The sequence below is a fragment of the Apteryx rowi genome, unplaced genomic scaffold, assembly GCF_003343035.1.
Source record: "Apteryx rowi isolate R43461 unplaced genomic scaffold, aptRow1 scaffold_44, whole genome shotgun sequence".
Classification (NCBI taxonomy): domain Eukaryota; kingdom Metazoa; phylum Chordata; class Aves; order Apterygiformes; family Apterygidae; genus Apteryx; species Apteryx rowi.
This window is the reverse complement of record NW_020450694.1, coordinates 388,325-401,785: the sequence shown is the minus strand read 5'-3', so window position 1 is coordinate 401,785 and position 13,461 is coordinate 388,325.

The following is a 13,461-nucleotide window of genomic DNA, read 5'->3' as shown; positions in this document are numbered from 1 at the left end:
AATTGCCCTGAYCAGCCTCACCTGGGACCCCCCACACCCTCTGCCATGACCCAGGAGCTCTATTTAAGCTCAGACCTAGGCACCTTTTCTTTTCCTGAGCTATGCTGCAGGTGGKCCTGTTTCCAGCTCTGCCTCCGGATAGACTTCAGATCTCTGCTGTAGGCAGCTTGTCCCTTGGATGGACCTCAGGCTGACACTGTATGCAGCTCATTTCCCGGATGGACTGCTTGGACTGATGCTGTAGGCAGCTTGTCTCCTGGACACACATCAGACTGACACCATAGGCAGCGTGTCCCCCTGGATGCACCCCTCACAGGTATGTTGTAGCTCATCTCCAGTCCTCTCTGACCCCTTTTGCTTTTGTTCTTGACTTGGCTCCCTGGAGGGACCCTGGACCTGGTTCATTACTTGCTGTGTCTGGGGCTCTTGATGGACCCATTAACAACACTTGGCTGTGCCCACCACATTCAGCCCCTGTGGGATGCAGGGTGTAGGCACTGCCTGTCCTGGGGCCACCCTTGGCTCCTGGCTCATCCCCCTGCCTATGGGACAGCCCCATACTTGCTGCTCCTTAGCAACATCCTGACTTCTTTTCTGGCCACTCATTTTTCCCAGGCCTTCCCTGTCTGGCAGGATGAAAGCAAATATTTTTTCATTATTGTATTTTTTGTTAAAAGCTCTAATATAAATACAAAGAGCTAACATGGATACTCCTTATCCTTAAGACTTCTTTCTACTTAAAGATGAGTCAAAGTGTAGAGCCTAGTTTCTGTAGAGCTCAAGTCTGCATCCAAGTTTTAGGAGCCCATCTTTAGTCCAGCAGGTCTTCTCCTGCTTTCCCAAAGACAAGCCCCAGAATGGACAGGAGATAAGTGCTACTGCTTGTGGCTGTTTTTGGAATCGGGTGTTGGGGTGATGCCCCTGACATGAAGAGTGGGCTATGCCCATGCACTGAGCCTGCACTGAGGTGCTGGACACACAGGCAGGTGTTGCACAGTGACATAACACTTAATCTCATGCTCTTGGGAGCATCTGACTCCATGTGGGGGCCAGCAGCATGTGTCTGAGATGGCTGAAAACCCCAGACCCTCAGCTGTGTCAGCCCATCCACCTTGGAAGTATCACCAGGAATGTAAAGAGCACATTTGAGGAAACATAGGCATGTGATAACCCAGTGTTTGTGGGAACTGGCCCCATACAAAGCACAGTTACTGCTGGAGATCCCTGCAAAACCCTGCTCCAAGCCTGCCCAGAGTGGAGGGATTCAGTCCAAGATGGCATGACAAGCATCCCCAAGTCCCCCTCAGCAAGTCACACTGATCACACCTCAAATCTGAGAGGCATGATTAGACCTAGAGTTGTTCTGTATATGGGGTAGCAACTCAGTGGGTTTTCCTATGTAGACAAATGGTCAGCCCTCAATACATCTGCACTGGATGATCAGCAAGGTGCTGCCAGGGAGTGAGGAATTTTCCTTTTAACACAGCTGAAGAGCCTCACAGGGAAGGCAGAGAGCCTAATTATCTTCTCAGCAGTGCCAATGAGAAGATAACTGCCAAAGAAATGGCCAGGCTGCCTTATAGGAAACTCATTTCCCAATGCGTGGAGGGTCCATGAAAGTACCTTTGCCTTCAGGAGCAGGTGTGGCATTAGAAAAAGGCAGAGGATCTGGCAGGTGGAGCTTGCTCAAGGACAGCCAGTGGCTTTCTGGGTACTAAAATGAGCTGTGAAAGGAGAGCTGTCTGCCAGCTTCAGGGGAGGGCGAGGGCTCAGCTTGGGTGCAGATGGGGAGCAGGCAGATGAGTGCTTCCTTGCATTACACCTCTGGGGCTGCTGCAAGCCCACGGGTAAATAAACAGCTCCAGCTGCCTGCCAGGTCTTTAACCTTTGCAATAAGAAACTTTTCAAAATAAGCAAACACAGGGAATTCCTGCTGTTTGTCTTACTGCGGGAAGCGCTTGGCATAGGAACGAAGAGTAACTGGTGCCAGGCCAAATGCTGCTCTAGCGTGCATCTGGAGTGGCTCTGTTGAAAGAGCTGACGTTACCACAGAGGACTGGAGATCTCCACCTGGTCTGATGTGCTCTGCTCCCTTTGTGCACAGGGCTTTAGGCTCTGATTTCTCCCAGTTGTGGTGCAAGCAGGAGGCCAGGGAGCAGAGTTACCCTACCCCAAAGGACAGGAGTCAAGCTGGACCTGCTGAGTTAGGGTCTCTTCATGGGACAGAAAGGAGCTAAATGGGTTTTGTTCTGGAAGCTCCCATCAATTCTCCTCCCATTTGAAGCAATTTGACATTGACCCACCACTGCAGATATCATGCTATGTAGTTAGAGTGAGGGTGGAGAACTGCATCCCCTGAGCCCCTCAGCACTTTCCTTCCAGAGCGCAGACTCGGCTTGCCTTGTCAGAGCCAGGGCTCTGCACAAAAGCAGCTGGAGTAACCATGATGTGACCTCCCAAGAGCCCAGCCCAGCACTACCAGGGTTAGCAGGAAGCCTGCTGTCTCAGGGCTCTCCAAAAGTCCATCTCTGTGGTCAATTTGGGGCATAGTGCTTCTGCCATTCAGCAGCAGTGCTCACTTAGTACAGCAGCGCAGAAAATGGCCCTTTTCAGTGAAACCTGTAAAGGTGCTAACAAATTTGAAATGAAGGGGGCTCTGGGAGGAGGTCTGACCCCAGCAGTGGATGGCTCCTTAGGTTCCCTTYGGTTTTTATTTAGCTTGATCGGTTCAAGCATGAGATGGAGCAGTTTTGCACAGATGGAGCAACCCTGTTGATTTACATGAATTCCTCCAGACATACACTAAGGTTTATGCTCTACTGGCATTTGCATTTCTACAGTCTGGACTGAGGCTGGGAACTTTTATTGGGTGGATTCTAGCAAAACAGAAGCCAAGGAATAAAAATAACCCTTTTTCTGGTCTGGGTTGATTTCCCCCCCCCCCCCTTGCACAGGCATAAATCCAGGCCAATTCTATTGACTTAAAGGAGTAACTGGGTTTATGCTGGTGTAACTATGTCCCCAGAGCTGCATGAAATGTTCACAACAAAACCTGAAATTACACAAAACTAGCAACACTTAACTGGTCTGGGGGTTTTGTTAGAAATTTGAATCTCGGATCAAGCTTGTCAAAAGATTCCTTAAGGTTCATGAACCTTTCAGTCAAGCTTTGGCCTAGAATCAAGCCAAGCCTGAGCTGATTTATAGTTTTGCGTTGAAATAATGTGAAATCGGTGGTTTTGTTTGGTCTCGATCCTGAAGCCTGATGCAGCTGAGCTTGACTTTTGAGAGGTCAGTTCTCTTAGAGTGAAGCTCAAAACCAAATGTGCAGTGGGAACTGTAAGAGATGCTGTGTAGATTAAAAACACAGCCCTGACCTGCGTGGGTAATGAGGGTGCTGACTTTTTGCATGGCCCTCTGAATGTGAAAGCAGCAAGGCTGAAGCTGTGCTGCTACATGAGCATTGGCTTGTGCAGCTCATTGCTCCATGCTTGAGGAGCTGGGTGAGAAATCGGATGCAATTCGTTAGGATGTAAGGGCATGTAAGGATCATTTGATTCGGCTGGCTGCCAAAGCAAGCTAAGTACTATTAGTACTAATCTCTGACAGTCCCTGCAACTGCCTCTTGGAGAGGCAGGAGATAGTAGTGTTCCTCTGATATTTCATTTTGTACTTCAAAGATGGTGGTGTTCCTGCTGGTTATATATTGCCTGCGGGATTAAGATTCACAGGCAGCAGAAAAGCAGTTGACAATGTGGTTTGGCAGTGCGGAGACGGCAGCACATGCCTCCTCCCTGGCCAGAGCTGCATGCAGAGCACTCACGGCAGTGCCGGCAGGAGAGGAATATAAAGCTCCCTTAACTCTGTGGGGCCATGCTTGGCGCTAGCCCAGCCAGCCTGTGCAGTTTCTTTTCTTAGCCAGTTTGGGATGATGAAGGCCAGGAATGCTACCTTCTTCATCCTCCATCGTGCTGGTTTGGAAACAGCTGTGGCATGAAGTGAGTGTCTGGCTCTTTGCAGTGCATTGCAGCCCATGGCATGGGCCAAATTTGGCTGTGGTGCAGCTCTGCAGGAGCAAGGGCTTTGCCTGGCTCATGTCTGACAGTCTGTGCAATGAGGTGCATGGTCTACTGACAGCAGGTGGAAAAGACATCATGGGGGGCAGAGGAGGGAGGCAATTCTGCACCAAAAGGTCTTGCTCCATGCCCACAGCAATGGGGAATGCAGTCTCCTCTCCAAGCTCCCAATCATTTTGTATTGCAGAGTGTGGCCTGCCAGGCTCAGCGYTGGGCCAGCTGCTGCATCGATGCCTCCCCAGGGAGGGCTGCGGAGGATGTTATATTTCCTCCTGGTGGCCATGCCCTTCTGCAAGCTATAGATGGCTAAAGGAAAGTGTATCTTAAAAGCCTCTGCCRTCTTATAACTGTATGGCAATTATGTCTACTGTTGTGCCAAGACTTTTCACTTACTGGTGCTGTGTAATTGGCTTGCTACTTAGGTGGTCATTTTTTTGGTGTGCTGCTGCTTTTATTGTTATAATGCTCTGGCAATACCCAGAGCATCCAGATGCACTGAGATGTCTGCTATGTCCTGAGGCTGCCAGAAAGAGCAGAGCGCTTACATGGAGACACTTGGGCAGGGAGCCGGCTGGGCTGCAGCCCTGCTCTGCAGTCACAGAGTGGGGGCACTTCTCACATTAAATACCACCTCATTAAGTAAGGAGCTGAGGTCTGCCAGCAGGCCCTGGCATGGGGAGGCCTCCTGGCCTGGCTGAATGTGTTGGGTTACCCCAGGCAGGGACTGGGAATGCCCTGGGCAAGGGGCTGTGGTCATGGAGCCCAGCTGTCCTCACCTGCCTGTGGAGCCATGACCTTGGTGACTTCCCTGCAGCCAGGCAGAAAATCCCTGGAAGTGGGGCCAGACCTTGTGTCACTGAACCCAAATCCTCCAGTTTCCCAGTCCTGCTGGAGCAGCATCACTGCCCTTCCTGGAGGGCTATTTAGTGGAACAGCTTGGAGATTGCCGGTGTACCTAGCCAGGTAAGTGTTTCCTTCCCAGTCTGTCAAGTTTGCTCTTTCAATAACGTGATCACCATGTCCTGACTACTTAATGATGGTCTCGGGTGCAAGGGGGTGAACAGGGAAGGACTGTGGCTAGTACTGGTCCTCCTCAGCCAYGTGCTCCTTTGAGTATTTCAGGGACCAAGGTTCGCTGGCAAAACTGTGCTCTTCTCTGAAACTAGAGTGAGGAACATGTAATCTCCCTGGGCAATCACAGCTAATGAGTGCAGTTCAAATGTTAACTTTTAGCCATCCATGCACAGTAAATGAGTGAAAAAGATTAAYTGAAAATTGATTGGAGAGATTGGACATGTGCTCACAGAGATGGCCCAAGCAAAACTAGAAGCTAAATTCATCTGATAAATAACTCATTGTGAGTTATTTGTTTGGCTCTACTTAAGTGGCTGATTATATGGGTCTTTGGTTAATTGACTTATTGAGTGGCTGGTGTGGGTTTTTGGCTGCTTGCTCACTCTGCATGCTTTTGCTATTAACTCAGCTGTTTAATGGAACAAGTAGTCTATTGTCTATTTTTTGCTGGCTAGGTTGGTGTTTGGTTGGATATTGGCTCTTGGGCTAATTGAATACATCTGCTGCTGGCTGTATGGTGGCTTGCTGGGTTTGTTGCTGGCTCTTTGTTTTGTTGCCTGCCTGACATGTCAGTGGCCCACTTTGTCACAGTGACCTGGTGCTTGCCTATCTATTTCTGCTCATTCACACTTGCAAACCAGCTGCTCACTTTTTTCCTGGTTGCTACTGTCTCTTCTATAACTCTTGGGCAGTGTGTCCCAGCCATAGCTGGGACTCCTCCTTCTCCCCTCCTCTTGGCAAGTGGAGGTTAGTGTATCATCTTTAGGACATCTGAGGATTGTCGCTGGGAAGGATGGACCATTTTCAGGAAGTCCCTTCCCAGCTGTAGCTGTGTTCTGCAACCCTGGCAGGGCTCCATCCTGACCTTTAATTTTTTTTCTATTGAATCCTTCATCTCTTCTGGGAAAAGTGGCACAGGGGCTTTTGGTTTAGAAGCAGGTGGGTTGCTGGCTCAGAAGGAGGATTGAACTAAAGTGGGAAAGGTGGGGGGAGTAAGGAAGAGGAGACCTGGGCAGGAAATGATCTCAAACTGAATAATAAGCTTGGTTGATTTCAGCAGGCTCTTTTCATGCTCTTTTGTTTGCTTTTGGCCCTGGTCTAACTTTAATTTTGGGGTGAGAGAACATTTTTCCACTGTGGTAAAAACCATTCCTTAGAAATCCATCCTGGGCAGCACAGAAATCAGCATCACCTGGTGAAAGGTATGTTTGAGAGGGAAGCCAGAAACCAGCTGAGGCAACTGCATGAGGGATGAGTGGGGTGGGGAAGGGAGAGTGCATGCTCTTCTGCTCCAAGGCCAAGGCACCTGAAAGCTATTAGCACACCAGTCCCTCAGGGCAGCCTGGCCTGGCTGATTTCTGGTTGACATGAGGTGCTGACTGTAGTTGAAGCTGAATTGACAAGGTCCCAAGGAGATACTCAAATTAGCTTGTTTACAGCTCTTCTGCTCTTTCATTTCATCTGTTCCTCCTCCCTTGTAAAATACACTCACAGCAAACAGTGGTGCATGTCCTCTGTGCTTCCTGCTTATCTGGAGTGGCCCAGTAGGACACTAAGCCTTGCTGGACTGATGTGGCACATAGTGGCAATGCAGAGCTCCCTCAACTCTGAGGTGCCTTCATCTGCAATGGAGAGGATCACCACTCTGGGCCAGAAGAAGACTCAGTCCATCTTCCTTTGCCTGCTTGTCATCTCTGGTCCCTCCCAGGACAGCCGGCAAGGATACCAGTTCTTGTCCCACACTTCACATCTCCCCTCCCAGCCCATTGCCACCATGCTGACCTTTCAGGCAAACAGCCAATACCACAGACCTCTTGGGACATCTTGTTCCCTTTCAGCTCAGACCACAGGACCAGGAGAGAAGGTGACATGGCCTCCAGTGCCCCTCTCCCAGCAGGAGGGCATGATGGTGAAGCAAACCACAGACCTGCTTCCTGGCTGGATTGCTCCAGCCATGTGGTGGCCACAACCTCCTAGGTGAATACAGCAAATGAAAACCTAGAACTTAGGAGTCCCCTTGAAAAACCAGGCTCCCTTGGGAGCTTTGAATGCCTGAAGAGACAGCAAGAACTTGTGGCCTAGAAGACCCAGGAGTGGCTCCCACCACAACTAGTCAGAAATGTCCATCTTGGTGCATCTTGCAAGGACCCCCATGGAGCCCTGGGTCAGGTGGGAGCAGGGCTTGCCCATGCAGACTGCCTGCTGCTGAGGAGGAGGCTGCATGCAGGCAGAGGTTGCACCTGATGGGAGCCCTTTTCCCTCTCTTTTTCCATTTTTGTGCCTTATTCTCCAGTAGGCACCTGAGCTGTGTTGCCAGGAAGCTGTCCTGGGGCACAATGGGGGACATGCTGGGGAGGCAGGGAAGATGATGCCTGTCTAAAGCTCCCTGAAGGTCACTGAAAGGTAAGGGAATAGAATAGGCCAAATTCTACACATTTTTGCCATTGTCTGAAGTTTCTCCTGTCTTGGAAAATGCCTGTAGGGCCATCTTGTCAGAATCCTGCAGGAAAACAAGGGCTTTGTGACAGCAGAAGAAATGATTTGGGTTTTTTAGCTTCTGGGAGGAGTTGTAGGGAAGAAAAACATGAGCATTGGATTGGTCCCCACTTAATGTCAGCAAAACAAGGGAGAGAAAGGCAGGAAAAAAGGAACAGATTAGCAAAGAACTACTTGCCTCTAATCTTGGATTTCAGCAGGTGCAAATACCCCCAGAGATCCCTCCTGGAAACCTGGTGTATGGCTCCCACTTTGTGACTCTAAGATGTGCCAATACAGCATCCCCCCAGATGGCCCCAGTGCTGTGACATGAAAATCATGCCAGCAGCAGGAAGCATGTGGTTTCTGCAGTTGAGAAAAGTAGGAGCAAAAGACCCTTCTGAGCAGCTTCTAATGGTCTTTCAGGAAAATGCCCAGCTCCTTATAATGTGTGCCCATACCCTGTTGGCAGACCTGGGCCCTGAGCCATGGTAGTGCTTCCCTGTGTGTGTTGACTGCGGTGTGGTGAGCTCCTTGGCTGGCAGGACCCATATGGGTGCCCCCTTTCCTGCTGTGCTGTGGCTGTTCCCAAGCTGTGTAGGATAGGCTGGTGGGTGGCCCCAGGGCTGGTGCCTCCCCTAACACATTGCAAGGCACAGTAGGACCAGCAATTGCAAAGGGGCAACCTTGCAAGAGCAGCACAGGAACAGCTCCAGCAGCTCCCAAGGAAGAACTGCCTGTGTCTGAAGGGAAAGTGGAAGATCTGGAAAGCAAGTGATGTGGAAAGGACAATCAATAGGAAAAAGGGTCCCCCCTCTCAAGGAGGGAGAGCAAGCTCTGGAGAGCATTTGTCAGGGTGGGAAGCTGAGCCCTAGGTTGCCTCCCAGCTCCACTGCCACCCCTGGGCACTGACATGAGACTCCATGTTCAAGGGAACAGCCCTGAGTGCTTGCTGGGACTGAGAGGGATTGCAGCTCCTGGAGCCCAGGCTCTCCTTGCCCTTGCTGCATGCCCCGGTCCTCCTGAGTACAGCATGGCCACAGCCCATCCCTTGCTGAGCTCATGGCCTGTTTTAGCTGCAATGCCTGACAACAGTAGCACTGGGAGAAGGGAGGGCATCTTTCCAAGCCAGAGGAGAAATATTTCATCTGCCAGCAAGTTTACTAGTGATGTTTCATCTCAGCAGCGCTGGTGGGGTTAGCAGGTGAGGTGGCTGTGCAGGGTGCTGAAAGGCAAGAGGCTTCATGTGCTGGTGCCATTAATAGTTTGGATTCTGAGGCCATAAAACAGTGATGCTTGTCAAGGACATTGTCTGCTCTGGCCATCTGCCTGTGCTTCTGCAGCTAGTTCCCTGGGGGATATGTGGGTAACGGCAGAGCCTTCTGAAATACTACTGCAGAGACTGGRTTAGCTTTTCCTGGGTAGATTTACTGGCTGCCTTAGCCTCTCTCCCATTAGCTCCTCAGCAGCACAGCAGCCTTGCTCTCAGATTGCTGACTTAGACCTTGATTTGCTGGCATCTGTGCCACTGCCTGGCCAGGCTGGMAGGTCTGCTGAAATGCGGTGAGAGCTGTAACTCCTGGTCTGGACATGTGTCCTCCCAGGCAAGGGAGATGGCACTTCCCTCTCACGGCCCCATGTGCACTGCCTGACCAGCTGGGGTCCACAGGGTGTTTTTCAGTGTCCAGAAGGAGCAGCTGCAGACCTTGCTGCTTCCATCCATCCTCATGCTCTGACTGACACAAGGGAGGAATGGCCTCCCATACAGGGGAGCTGGGCACGGCCATGGCATGCATAATAGTGTCCTGTTTCTTCAGGTCTGAATCCCTCATGCTGCCTCAATGCTGTGGTGGCATGCATGATGGACCAGGGTCTCAGGTCTCCAAGGCATGACCCTCCAGACCATCAAACTGAGAGGCAGCATCCTTTGTGCCTTTGTCTGAAGCCTCTGAGGTAAGATGGTACCTAAACATGTCAGTCTCTTTTCCGGGGTTTGTTCTTTGGCCTGCCCATTTATCCATTCTCCTGTTGCTGTAGCACCAAAGCACTTGGTGAGTTTGGAAACTGTGACAGTTTGTACTGATCAAATGATCACAAAGTGATTAAAATCACACAGGATCTGCCCAAAGAAAAGGTATGAATTCATGTCCAAGTATCCTAAGTACTAGACTGGCTGTCCTCCAGCAGAGCAAGCAGCCCCATACCATAAGGCACCTGGATCAGCTCCTCCATGTTTTTGCAAGCTGGTGGCACCTCAAGCTCCTGTGATGCCTCCCAGTACCTGGCTGGCTTGATCACAGCCTGCTTGATGAAAGCCAGAAGCTGGCCATGGCCCCTGCCAGGAAATGCTGGGCTGCACCTTGAACTCCTGCCTGGCCAGGTGCCTCTGAGGAGTGGTGCCATCAGCGCGGCAGGGGCAGACAGCTTCCCGGTCCTCCCATGGCTTCTTTCCTTCAGGTCCTGCCAGGACATTTGCTTTAGATGTTTCACTAGACTAGTTCAGCCAGCAGCATGTGCGTTTGCTTTACTGCAGTGGAGTCGGACTGGTCTGAATTAAGCACTGAGCTTCTTCATAAAGCCAAGAGCTATCCAAAAAAGATACTGTAAAGATGGGAGATGCAGCAGGGAACAAAGGAGCTCTGAGGCATCCCTGGAGCAAGGATAGGTTCAGAGACAAATGCCTGGGTGGTCTGTCAGTGCTCAGCCTGGCTCTGGACAGGTACAAGTATCGGTTACCCTGGGCCTCTAAACTGGGTTTTTTAGCCCCAGTGAAGTGAGGACAAGTATTAATGTATGGATTCTTGTTCTATAACAAGGAAGAATTTTCTGGATGAAAGCTTTAATCAGATTTGTTTGGACCCTGTTCACATGCCTCATGGGTTCACTTTCTGTGAATACTTTAAATAACAATATTATTGGCAGGAACTTTTGCGCAAACTGCAAATTTGGGGTTGGAATTTCAGCTGATATAAATCAGTGCTGTTCTCTCCAAGTCAGCAGAGGTACACCAATTTACACCCGCAGCAAGGCAGACTCCCTAAATGAATATTGAGAAATTAGTCTTGGAACATAAATTTGGAGCAAAAACCTCCAAGTATTTGTACTGGAAACCTTATCCTGAGAGTGCAGCAGCTCTGAAATTGTGGGAGAGATCATTGACCACTGGTTGGCAGGAATCCTGGTGCAAAGAGCAAACCCATCATTTGCTGGAATCTCCTCACCACCTTCATCTCACCTAATGCAGAGGTCCCCTCTGGTTGGGTGAGCAGCCCTTTCTTCATGCCTCTGACATATGCAATATCTGCATCTCAGAGCAATTCTCCCTAGGTTTCAGTGCTCTGCTCCCAGTCAGCCCCTCCCATGCCAGTTACCCTCTTGTTTCCACCATCTGGAAATGAGCTCCTTGGCTTGAACTGGTTGCCCAGTGTTTCCTCCTCCTTGCCCTTAGGCACTTGGCAGACCCCTTGCTCCTCTGTGGTTTGATTCAGCCCAGCTCACAGTCAGGGCTTCAGGGTGGTGTTTGGAGGCTTTGGGGGATGGAAAATATGGGGGATGGGGCTGCATCTGGGGACAGTGGGAGAAAGAGGAGGGGAGGCCCTCTGATTTCTATCTCATGGAGAAATTGGAGCATGCCCAGAAACAATAAATGTCCAGCAGTGATTTGATGTGAGTTAAGATGGAAAAGGATCACAGAGGGTGTGTCTGAGAAGTTCTCCCTTTAGACTTTGAACTCTTAAATTTCTGCACATTTGCAAGACTGCTCTGTATGGGGCAGTGCTCAGGGGCTTCTGACTCACCTGGGAGAGGGTCCCCTCTGCTGTGTCCCTGGGGACCCCACGGTCCTGCTTGGAGCATTTTTGACCAATGCTGCAAATGTGAAGATGTAAAGTTGGGGCAGCTGGGCTGAAAGGCTGACAGCAGGAGCGTGGTGGGGGAAGGGRTGCTGTGTGTTGGCTGAGTGCTGTGCAGAGGGGACAGGCTGCCTCAGCTCCCCCTTGTATTCTGGGGAGGAAATTCAGGGTTGTGCCTGGCAGAGACCTGTTCCAGTCCCCACATTGCTGGCAGGATGCTGGACTGAGTGCAATAGGCATTTCCTCCAAAATGCTCCCCTGAACATCTGCCTTGCATGATGCAGGCTGCAAAATATAAGAAAAAGCTTTAAACTTAAAGAAAGGGGGAAAAGCTACTCCTGGGTTGACACAGACACAATCAGGCACCAACTATGTTCTGGGCCCCTGTGGGCCCTGTTTGACTCCAGAGCCCTCAGCTTTGCCCCAGGGCTGAGCTCTACCAGGAGCTTGCACTTGCCCATGGCTATGGTGGCAGGAATGGCTCTGTGGGGCAGCGCTCCCTGCACAGGGGCAGATGACACAGAAGGGTGGCTGGGTCCAGAGTCCCTTGGTGCTGTGCCTCCATCACAGGGACATCATGGCTCACTAGCTCTCATGGCCCTTTCTAGGCAAATTTGGCACATCTGTCAAGAGCTCCTGGCTCAGAAACCTGCTTTGCGATGCTGCAGGTAGACAGTTCAAAAGACCAAGAGGGGATTTTAATCCTTCAGTGACCTAAGGAGGTTATTCTTGCTTCTAGGGTCAAATGTTGCAGAAAGGAGGAATGACATCAGGTCTGCAAGGCAGGCTGCGCCAGGGCTGCAGGGCTTGTGGCACGTGGAGGTCTGGTGGCTTGTTGGCAGCAGTCAGTGAGGGGAGCTGGTTATTTATCTCCCAAGAAGCATGGGAGGGAGGGCTGAAGCGGGGCAAGCTCGTGCTGGCCRGTGCAGCCTGCTTCCTTGAGGGAGCCTGGACCAGCAGGCTTGACCCTCATCTTCCTGGGCTTGAGACCCCTGGTGTCCTGAGCTCTGCCCCAAGGCAGTGGTGGGACAGCATGGTGCAGAAGAAGTGCTGGGGAGAATCCTTGGCATCGCAGGGCACTGACCTCTGCTGTATTTGAGCCATCAGTGCAACCCAGGGGCTTCCCAGGTTGGAATAAAGCTGCTGCCAGGGTTGGGTTTTGGCCAGTGTGCGCAATCCTGTCCTCTGAGGCAGCCAGTGGGTGTCCGCGAGGCGTCAGGCTCCGATGTGCCCAGGTCCCTGCCCCTGGGTGGGTGTGCAGCAGGGTGCCCTGCTCAATGACCGAAGGCAGCTTTTGGGAGCCTGTTTCAGAGCCAGGGAGGGGAGACCAGAAACAACCAGCAAACGTGGCGCGAACCCTGTCCTCGGTGTGACGCTTCCCAGCTGCACTTGCATGCTGCAACCCTGGCCATCTGGATGTGTGGGGGACTGGGAGATGGGAAATCCCTGTTTTCCTGTGGGCCTGGGGTGCAGAGGGCCAGAGGGGGCTRAGAGGGGCACCCGCTGGGCACAGGAATCCAGGCCAGGACTTGTGTGTCGCCAACCATCCCAAAAGCAGAAGCGCCGTGCCCTAAGGTCAGGCAGGTAAAGGGCTCCTGGGGTCTGCGCACTCGCTTGGAATAAGAAGGGGAAGAATGTGCAGTGGATTTTGGGGTCAGCTGAGTGGGTTTGGGGGCAACGCAAGGGGAGGAGGATGCCCCGAGAGCGTGCGTGTGCAGATACCTCCCAGGCACTCTAGGAAGGAGCAGCGCTGGTGCCTCCTCGTTCAGTCCTCAAAGTAACTCGGGAGAGGAGGCGAGCACAAGCGTCCCCCTCGCGCAGCACGTCTGCGGCCGCTTGGCCACGTGCCAGCCCCGGGGGAGCCCCCCGACCGCACGGGGCTCTTCCAAGCCRCCCTGCTTGTTGGCAGCCCGCGCAGTCCCCGAAGTCGTCTTATGGGGATCTTTGACTGTTTCTCCCATCGTTTCCATGCTGGGTTGTCATAG